General features: G+C 48.0%; 1 long non-coding RNA gene across 1 annotated transcript; it reads left to right on the top strand.

Annotated features, from left to right (window-relative positions):
* The first annotated feature begins 51 nt into the window (after nt 1-51).
* LOC140700826 (uncharacterized) lies at nt 52-3,050 on the top strand. The gene is made up of 2 exons (XR_012079555.1): nt 52-395; nt 524-3,050. It is a non-coding gene; the product is annotated as an uncharacterized lncRNA (long non-coding RNA).
* The last annotated feature ends 5,817 nt before the right edge of the window (nt 3,051-8,867 follow it).

Genomic DNA, 8,867 nt, shown 5'->3' with positions numbered 1-8,867 from the left:
CGTCGCCGGGAGTGACGCGCGAGGCGCTGCGCCCGCTACGACGGGCACTGAAGGTGGCTGGTCGCGGCCGGCGTCTGCCGGGAGGGCTCTGTGCGCTCGGTTCTCCCGGGAGGCTCGTTGTTCTCGCTCCTGCCGCCCAGGCCGCCGCGCCTCCCAAGACCCTTTCTCCGCTTGTCCTCTAGCCAGTCCCCAGGATCCTCATGTCGCGCCTTGCGCGCCCCCACCGCTTGTCCGAGCCCCGGCGCCCCTTCCGGGATGACGACCACAGCCTCTTACCGGCCTTCAGTCCTCAGGCTCGCGCAGACGCCGGCACGTGGCTGTTCTCTGAAAACCCTGCAAAGCTTGACACTTAAATGAAGTTGTGAAAGTATTTGGAGAGAGTATTAGAAAGTAATGTAAGGAGACCTCCCGGTTGGGAGAGCAAATTGACTTAAGTCCTTGAGTTTGTTGCAGGCACTGCAGGCTTGAGATTTGGGGTCCTGATATGACTGAAACTAGTCAACCCTGTTGTGTTTTTCTCCAGCCACGTCCAGCCGCTTGGAGCGGGCAGTGAGTTGGTGTTCTGTGGGAGCGCAACAAAGGGTAGAGGCAAGGGAATGGCGATGCTCCACCACGGATTCAGAACTGGATGAGATGAGAAATGAGTACACGAGAGGTACTGCGGAAAGGTACTGTGTGCGCTGAATTGGAGGTGCCAGTGCAGTGGAAGAAATGTCACCAGAGCCAAACGGTGGCAGAGCAGGGTCCCAGAAGTAGGGCATGGAGACGGCCACTTCGTCTATATCTGTAGGCTAGGTGGAACTATAGTCACGGGTAGAAGACAGTCTCCCTGTTGGAGAAGGAGAAACTCAGAAGCCAGGGCGGTAGGGGACCACTGTCACTGATACCGAACTGTCCTATCATTGCTCCTGATGTTTTCATGGAGAAAAAGGCTGAGAACCAGGTGCTCAGTATTTAAGGACCTTTCAGCACGATGTGTTGGAGGGAGAATGCATGACTGCAACGAGGAAGCACTTACTTGGAAGGACTTGGAGGTCTGAGGGATGAATGAGGAGGAATGAGGACATCCTCCCCATCTGCTCTCTGTGTTTTTGAATATACGCGTAACGAAAGTTCTGGAGGACATGCACTGGAATGTTGCAGTGGGACGGGGCATTTATGGGTGGTAGGGTTAGGGGTGCTTCTAATGCCCTTTATACTTTTTAAAAATTCCTTGACTTTGTATCTTATGACGCACATAAATTTAATCTTCCACACAATAAATAATAGAACTCTTTACATTTCGAAAACAAGACCCCGCTGTGGTTTCCCCAGTGGGCTCACACATTAGTCTGAATTAAAAGACATTGTAGTCTGACCATACCAATACTATACGAAGCTCTCCTCCTCAACTCTCCACACTCCCTGTTTAGAACTTAATGGCCCACCAACTGAAAGCTGTTTGTCCCATGCCTTTTTAACCTCTAAGTGTGCGGCCCCCATGCTTCAAGTCTTAGCCCAGTCACTGAGACTCAGATAGATGTCACGAACTTCGGGAAAGCTTGCTCACTGTCCTCCCCTCCCACGGGCCTTCTGTGCTCCCAGTACCACACCCAACTTGCTCTCATGGCTCTGAACATTCTTCCTAGCCCTCTGTGCACCTCTGCCCCACTGATTCACAGACTGAGCTCTAAAGGGCTAGGGCCCCCTTTGCCCCCTCCCGGCCTTCTGTCTAATGCATTTAGAAATGTCCCTGTGGAAGCACTCCCTGAGTGCACATCAGGCAGAGACATGAGCAAGAAGGTACAAAGGTGGAGGCAGGGCTCTCTGCACAGTCCATGCTCGTGCTGCCAAGACCTGGGGGACTGAAGCTCTCTGGCCACCGTCTGTTTGAGGTCCAACTTTATACTTCCGTCAGGGTGTGGGAACCCCAAGCTACGATAACAAAAAACGTAACTAGTCTTGGACCATTGGAATCCCCCAGTGTTCCCCTCAGGAACTTCCATCATCTGGGGCACATGCCTTCCAACAGAAACAACCACCCTGCCAACAAGTATTCCCAGTAAAAGATTGAAAACCCAATGAGCTGCCATGAGGGTAACATGCAGATTCAACAAGCAGGATAATTAGTTCTTCAAGATCTGGAGATGATAGAACAACCTGAGATGGAGAGGTCAAACAATTTTTAACAGCTTTGGTGAGATATGATAACCATCTAATAAACCACATGTTGAAAGTGTGCAGTTCAACAAGTTTTGACATCTGTATATATGCGTGAAACAACAGAAACAGTCAGGATAACATCACCCTCAGAACTTCCTTCATGCTCCTTTGTAATTCCTCCCTGTGCTCCCCTCCACCTGCCCACCCTCATCTGACCAGGTGACCACTGATCTGCTTCCTGCTGTTATAGATTAGTTTAGATTTTCTAGAATTTTATTTAAATGGATGTGGAGAAACTGTAACACTGCTCCTGGAAATGTAAAACGGTACATCTGCTTTGAAAGTAACTTGGCTGTTTCTTAAAATTTAAACATATGCCTAAACATGATCCAGTCATCCTACTCCCAGGCATTAACCCAAGAGAAAAGAATATGTCCCTACAGAGACTCATATGCAAAGGCTCACAACAGCCTGTTTGTAATAGCTAAAAACTGAGAACAACCCAAACGTCCATGAACAGGGGAATGAATAAACAAAATGGGGAATACCCATACAATGGGATACTATTCAGCAACAAAAAATGAACCAACAATTGACACATGCAACATTATGGGTGAATCTCAAATTATGCTGAGTGATGGGAGGCAGGTTAGGGTTAGCACTTTCCAGCACTTGATATGATTAGTCGTTTTAGTTTTAGACACTTTTAAGAGATGGTATCTCAATGTGTTTTTAATGTTTATTTACCTAACAGCTAATGAAACTGAACATAGTGTCATGTGCTTATGTGCCTTCGCTGCATATTCTTTGATGAGGTGTCTGAATCATTTGTGCATTTATTGCTGTGTTGTCATTAAGTCTGTATTTTTTTCCCCATACTTGTGATTTATAAATGTTTTCTCCCTGCAGCTTTTCTTATTCTCTTGTCACTGCCCTTTGAAAGGCAGAATTACTTAAGTTTGAAAAAGTACAATTTATCAGTCTGTTCTTTTATAGATTGTGCTAAGAAATCTGGTATGAAAAGCACATTGGATGGGATTAATGGTAGACTAGACTTTGAAGAAAAGTTTAGTGAAACTGAAGACATACAAATAGAAAGCATAAGTAAAACAAAAGTGAAACAAAATGAAACAAAAAAAGGGATGGGAAAAATAAACAGCATCAGTGAGCTGTGGGCCAGCCTCCAGGGGCTACTGTATGTGTGATCAGAGTCCCCATAGGGTGGGTTTGCACTGTGGCTGGTTGTTGAGTCCCTGCTCCTGGCCCTGCTTGAACCCTGGGGAGTTTTGCCTCTAATCCTTTTTGTTGGTGCTTTTCTTGGCCTCATGACACTCTCACTCTCTTTCTGTCTTTCTCTTTCCCTCTCCCTCTCACACACACACACACACACACACACACACACACACACACACACACACACACACACACACACACACACACACACACACACACACACACACACACACACACACACACACACACACACACACACACACACACGTCAGTCCTGAGCTACAGATCATCATGCCCTCTTCCTTCTTCAGTTCTGCCCCACAAACTCCAGCCACCTTGGCCTCCCTGTCCTCCCAGATCCTTCCACTCAAGTCAGGAGAGTACAGGGCTCTGCTGAGTCCCTCCACCTTGCTCTGCATCCTGAAAACAATCCAGACAGTCAGCTGGAGCAGTCTCATTTCTCTCCTTCCTTTCAGGGTCATGGCCCTTCATTGCCTTCTGGCCAAAGTATTTAGAACTGTTTCACACATTGTGTAGAGTTTTTGTTTTAGTTGTTTCTGGTGAGAGGGTAATTCTGGTCCCTGTTACTTCATCTTGACTGGAACCAGATGTCCCACTAAGTCAGTTTTAAAGAGAGTGAGCTATGGAAACTCACTCTACAGATATTAAGATATTAAGAGGTTATAATAATAAAGATAATATAGTACCATTGTAGGAGAAGACAAACAGACCTATGGAAGACAACAGCCCCTAAACAGACCCATGTACACATGAAAATGTGGTATATTATGTAGGGGCACTGTGTACTGGAAAAGGGTTAATTGTCTCTGCAGACTGTTGGGAAAGTTAGCTCAGTGTGTTGATGTAGAGTTGGATTCCTGCCTCACACCATATACAAAGGTGATCTCTAGATAGATTAAAGACATACATATGAAACATAAAATCATAAAGCCAATCAAAAAATTTAGTGGGGAATATTTGTGTATTCTCTGGGTGTGCAAGGATTGCTTAAGCCCAAAAAAATGCATACAGCATAGAGAAAAATAGATAGGTCTGATGTCATCAAGATCAAGGTTTTCTTTTCAACAAAGGACACTATTGACAATCTTAACAGTATAGGAGGAAATATTTGCAACATCTACGCAGTCAAAGGTATGTATCCAGAACTGTGCTGTTCAATACAGTACCCTCCAAACATATGTGACTATGTAAACTTGTTTTTACACCACATTAACAAATTGAAGAATAAAAACCATATGATCACCTCAAAAGATACAGAAAAAGCTTTTGATAAATTCAATATCCATTTATAATTAAAAACTCTCCAGAAAGTGTGCATAGAGGGAACATACCTCAACATAATAAAAGCCATTTAAGACAAATCTACAGCTAATATCATACTCAACGGTGAAAAGCTGAGAGCATTTCCTCCAAGATCAGGAACAAGACAATGATGCCCACTCTCACTGCTTTGATTCAGCATAGTTTTGGAAGTCCTAGCCACAGCAGTCAGAGAAGAAAAGTAAATAAAAGGAAACCAAATTGGGAAAGAAGTGAAACTATAACTGTTTGCAGATGACATGATATTTACTATACACAGAAAATCCTACAGATGCTCCCAGAAAACTACTAGAGCTCATCAGTGAATTTGGTAAAGTTGCAGGGTACAAAATTGATACACAGATCAGTTGCATTTCTATACACTAACAACAAAATATCAGGAAAAAATTAAGGAAACAACCCTATTTGCCATCACATCCAAAAGAATAAAATGCCTAAAAATAAACCTACCTAAGGGGGCAAAGCCCTGTACTCCAAAAACTACAAGTGAAAAAACTACTACTGGTGAAAGAAACTGAAGATGACATGAACAGATGGAAAGATACACTGTGTTCTTGGATTGGAAGAATCAACACCATTAAAATGACCACACTACCCAAGGCAATATACAGATTCAGTGCAATCCCTATCACATTACCAATGACATTTTTCACAGAACTGGAACAAAAATACTAAAATTTGTATGGAATCATGAAAGATCCTGAATAGCCAAAACAACCTTGAGAAAGAAGAGCAGAGCTGGGGAACTCATGCTTCCTGACTTAAGACTATACTACAAAGCTACAGTAATCAAAACAGTATGGTACTGGCACAAACACAGATACATAGATCAATGCAACAGAATAGAGTCCAGAAATAAACACACACTCATGGTTAATTAATCTATGGAAAAGGAGGCAAGAATACACAGTAGAGGAAAAACAGTCTCTTCAACAAGTGGTGCTGGGACAACTGGACAGCTACCTGTAAAAGAATGACATTAGAGTATTCTCTAACACCATATACAAAAATAAACTCATAATGGATTAAAGACTTAAGTAAAAGGAGAAGGCCACATGACAGAGGTGTCCTTGGAGACTGGAGTGATGCATCCACGAGGCAACGAACCCCGAATATCAAGGTGAGTTACTGCCACACAGTCAGCAGATTGGCAAAGCCTAGAAAACTGAATGATAACGCCGTATCTGTAAGAAGTTGGGGAGATAAAAAGCTACCTGCATTGCTGGTAGGAGTGTTAACTGCTTTAGCCACTAAGAACAAATTGATAATATTGGCGAAATGAGGTATGCACACCCCTAAGATCCATCACCTCTCACCTAGAGAAATTCTCACCCGGGTCTCTGAGGAGTGTGTATGAGGGTTTCCATGGAAACATTGTGATTAGTGTTGCAGCTACCTGTGGTCTTCCAGGGGTGAGGACAGGTCAGCATAGAGCATGCATGCACTAGAAATCTCATGCAATGAACAAAAATGACTAAGTATTTGTACATGCTGCAATGTGGGTAAATCTCAAAGACACGGTGCTGAGCAAAACTAAAAAAGATCAACAGCACACCATCAGAGTGGCTGCCAGTGAGGGAAGAAGGGAACAGGCGTTGGGAGAGTTTGTCACATGGAATCCATACTGAGCAGGACAGAGACACGTGGGGCAAAGGAAGAGAGAGTCCAGATAAAAGTTGGGAAGGGGGAGGGAAGGCAGGTTGCAGACTTATGAGGCCACGTGATTAACAGTGGTTAACAGCAGACATGGGAAGTGTAGGACGCCAGATCAGCCCAGCCACTCCCTACCTAGGAGTGAGGGAAACCCAGCAATTGACTCCCACCCACACCTACCAAAAGGGGAAGAAGAGAATACGAAACACCCTTGCAGATAAGAAGACATGCCAGAAAGACATGCCCAGAAACAAACACTTTGAGTATCTCATCGTAAGCTAGAGTTAGGAAAGTGTTTAAAGTTATGAGAGACCACCCTGCATCAGAAATGGGGAAGTTTTTTCCTGAGATCGTTGGGAGAAAATTAAGATTTGAAAAGACAGCTGATACAACTTAGAAGTTAAATAACGGATTTCTAAAAGAGGGGGAATCGGGGACTTTGGAAGAAAGAGGAGCTCATGTGGCCCTTATGTTCCTACCTTCACAAGTCCCAGCCTGCTCCTCTCGCTGGTATGGGCACTGCCTCCTGTTGGCCAGTGCTAATGGAGGGCACCGTCCAGTCCCCGGAGAGATGTGGTAAGGATGGTGGAGGCTCTGGGTCCCAGGGACCCAGGACTCACTTCACTCAGCCTCAAGTGGCCAACTGCTCACCCCCTGGGCCGGGGTCTGCAGCAGCAGCCTGGCTGTCCCCAAAGACCAGATCCAAGAGCTGGTCCTCCAAACCTTAGATCATCGGGGAAATGCCAGCCCCACAACCCTGCCCCCTGTGGAGAAATGTTTCCTCCATCACCCTTGTCCCTGCCTGCATTTCTGAGTGACACCGCCACCCCCACCCAGCGTAGCAGCCCCAGGAGCATGAGGTCCTCACAGGCTAGCACTGATGAACAAGGCTTCTCCTAAGGGGCCTGAAGTCTGGCAGACCAGGGGAGTGAGGGCTGCCCAGGAGAGGGCCGCGGGGAGGGGCCTGGGTGGGCAGGTCTGCACTCTGCCTCCTGGTGTCACTGCTCAGTGCAGAGCCAGCCACACAGGGCATTGGGCACGTGTTCTCAGAGGGACTGTGGATCCCTCCTGTTGGCTGAGTGGAGAGTGTTGGACCAGGTCTGGGGGGGCGAGGAGGGAGTGCGTTTTGCACACAGAAGCCCCAGAAGTGGGATTTCAATGAGGACTACAGGACTTGGAGCAGGGTCAGGCCAGGGATGCAGCCCCGGGGGTCTTGGCCTGGCGTGGCTTGGACGGTACCACTTACTCTTCTTTGCAGCCTGGTCTCACTAGAGTCTCAAAACAAGCCTGCAAGTTAGGTCACCTCACAGACGGGAAACTGGCACGGAAAGGCTGGCCAGCTCTCAGAGGGCAGAGTCAGGACTGCAGAATCGGGGCAGGTATTTCTGCTTCATGTCAGAAGGTCATAAGCTTAAGTAAGTTACTTTCAGGCACCAGTAAGAAAGGGGAAGTCTTGACCGAGGAACGAGGCATCTCAATCCCACCGTGCCCAGGGCACAGGGAAGCCGTGCACGTCCACCCACCAGTCACAAGTCAGAAGGAGCAAGAGTGGGGAGAGGTGGTGAGACAGGGAGACGGTCTGGGTGCGCTGGGCAGGGGAGGAGCCTGGGTGTGTCCTGCACCACTGGGAGGATGGTGGGGTGACCTGGGGAAGGAGCAGTTTGCAGGGATTATGAGTTCAGAAGCAGAAGTGGACAGCAGCTGCAGGCCACCCCGCAGGCCAAGGCTCACGCACTGGATTGTGTGGGCTGGACACTGGACCTCCAAGAATCCCTTGAACAGAGCCCTAAAAACGCAACTCTGGAGCAGAGGGCTTCAGGTCAGTGCTGACCAGCCTGGATCGGCTGACAGGACAGTCCCGTGGCTCTAGCTGGCATGAGCTCAAGCCCATGAACAGGGACCCAAATTAGGTGGAGTGCGGGGCGGAGGGCCCAGGGCAGGCCTCAAGGAACCACACAGTGGCTCCTGTTCTGAACCCAATGGCACCCAGGAGCTAAAGGCCCCCCAGGGTGCCTCAGACTTGGGCTGCTTAGTTCCCGAGGTGTCAGAGGTGGCTTGGGCTGCAGGGAAGAAAAGGGTCCCCATGGAACTGGGCTGCAGAAAAAGGAACCCCTCCCACTCCCGCCTGCTGTCTAGACACTTCACTCACCCCCACCCTGGCGGGGGATGAGTCATTCCTCAGAGCCTGGCCCGCCCCCAGCTGTGCTTGCTCCTCAGGGTCACAGCCGGCTGGATCTCAAGGACACCTTCAGTGGAGGAGGGCTCAGCCGTGTGGGCAGGGGTGACACAGCACGTGCCACACACCAAGGTTCCTTGGTCCCCCACTCCCAGTTCTAGCACTACAATGGGAGGCCTAGGCCAGGGAGGGGGCCCTCCTGGAGCTGCTTAATTGCTGCTCCTCACAGCTCAAGTGGGTCATCCCCGAGCCTGGGCTATTTCTAACTGCAGCAGATGCCACCCCCCACCCCCGCCCCACAGGAGAGCACCAGGGGATGCTT

This window comes from Vicugna pacos, chromosome 13, assembly GCF_048564905.1.
Source record: "Vicugna pacos chromosome 13, VicPac4, whole genome shotgun sequence".
Taxonomy (NCBI): domain Eukaryota; kingdom Metazoa; phylum Chordata; class Mammalia; order Artiodactyla; family Camelidae; genus Vicugna; species Vicugna pacos.
This window is presented reverse-complemented; position numbering and strand designations above follow the sequence as displayed.